The sequence below is a fragment of the Pygoscelis adeliae genome, unplaced genomic scaffold, assembly GCF_000699105.1.
Source record: "Pygoscelis adeliae isolate BGI_AS28 unplaced genomic scaffold, ASM69910v1 Scaffold14, whole genome shotgun sequence".
In the NCBI taxonomy this organism is placed as follows: Eukaryota; Metazoa; Chordata; class Aves; order Sphenisciformes; family Spheniscidae; genus Pygoscelis; species Pygoscelis adeliae.
Genome location: NW_008825109.1, coordinates 3180502 through 3182440, shown reverse-complemented (window position 1 = coordinate 3182440; position 1939 = coordinate 3180502).

The following is a 1939-nucleotide window of genomic DNA, read 5'->3' as shown; positions in this document are numbered from 1 at the left end:
GGAGTTTAGCATTTTAAAGGTTTTTTAACATTTAATGATTATTTAATGATAGAAAATAGTAAGATTTTAATTGGTATACTTTTAATTTTAAAGAAGCTGTTAGAGCAAAAGTGAAATTCAGAGGCGTTTATGTTCTGGGTGGTACTTTCTAAAGCAGAACTGATAATGGAGTAGTATCAACCCTGAAGTAAAGTTTAACAATAGTATTGAATACTGTGCTGCAAACGCCTGTATTAAAGTAGTGGGGCAGTTTTTTCTCTTGTAGCTCATTAGGCTGCTCTGTGGACTGAAAGCAGTTCCTTAGTCTGTACCTCTCCTTAGTGCAATTGTGAGATCAGGAAGCATAATGTAAAAGTTGTATTCTGTATGAACTCTTTCATACGATGCCAAAAATATACAATCTAGGAGTGGTGGCATTTTTCTTTAATATGCTTTGTCTTAAGACAAAGTTGTTGTTGTCCATTAAGTTGTTCATATTTTAGTACAACAGCATATTGTCAGTGGAAGTACACAATAGGTAAACATGTTGTTCAGAGGGAATACTAAAAGGTAAAAGCAGTGAGGTTCTGCATTGTATATTAAAGTTGTGATGCAATGTTAAAAAAAGACTACTGTACATGACATGGAATCACTTTGGCGCCAAATCACTTCAGAGAAAGTCAGTAAAAAAGGTGTTAGGGGATCTGCCACTCCTAGACAGAGGGCTGAATGTAGCTATAGACTTTTTAATGTTAATCCACAGGGAAGTACAAGTACGCATTGGGTGATACTTTTACATCCCAGACACACACTCTACTTACAGTAGTCAAAACCAGATATCCTTGGATGTGATAGCCCATTTATTTCTTCGCCAAATGATCACAAAACCAAGAAGAGATTGTGCTGGTTAGACTTGATAACTGGTGAAGACCAAGAAGGACAAGTGACAGGAACGTTATTGGATCATGTTTGTACAAGCTGATTCGGGATAAGCAAGGATAGGCCTGCAGTTTTGAAAAGATAAACTATGAGAAGTAAAAGGAACTGGTTAGTGACAGTGAAGAAATCAGGTACTCGCCTATGGGGGACATCTGAAATTTCTTTCACTTGAAAGCACCAAAACCAACCAACCAACAAAACCTTGAACTTTTCATTCTGCCTGGGAGGGAAATGTGAGACCCTCAGAAGCATCCCACGGGGTCCCACCAGTCACCCATCTCACCTGGTATTCTCCTCCCAACAGCAGCAGTAGAAGATGCTGTTTAGGAAGAGTGCACACGGGTGTAGCCACTCTCTGCAGCCCATCCCTCTCATACGGCCCAGTGCGTGCATTGCTGTATTAGGGATGTTAGAGAGGAGTACTTTCCTGCCTGGTCCTTTTAGCATCCTTTATAGACCTAAATTTGTTATCAGCATTTTGAAGCTGCTAATGCTCTCTACCTCCGCAACTCCCAGTAGCAACAAGTTCCAGAAGCTCACAACTTCCTGAAGAAACACACACTTTTCTTTTGTTTGTTTTAAACTGATCTCCCAGTCATTTCATTGAATGCTCCGCCATTCTTATGGAAAAAGAAAGCAGAGTTATTGGAAGAGTCCCCATTGCATTTTTAGCGGACAGTTGTGGCTTGGAGGTTGGAGGGTGTCAATTTCAAGTGAGCACTATCAAAAGTTCAGCTGAGTAAGAATATGTGAAGGAATTAAAAGCAAATGGTTAAATGTCCTTGGTCCTTTACAATTTTGAAACAAGAACATCGATTTTAAAGGGTCCAGTATCCAGTGAGGGAGGATGAGAGAGAGGGAGTAAGAATAAGACATGGCCACTAAGTAAGTAAATGCCTTGCCTTTATTTTCCATAAGGATGGGGCCTTGTAGAGGAGCAGAGGTAGGAGGAATAATACAAACAAAACAAAAAATCAATTATTAGGTGGAAAAAACCCTCAAAGATCTGCAAAAAAGAGGT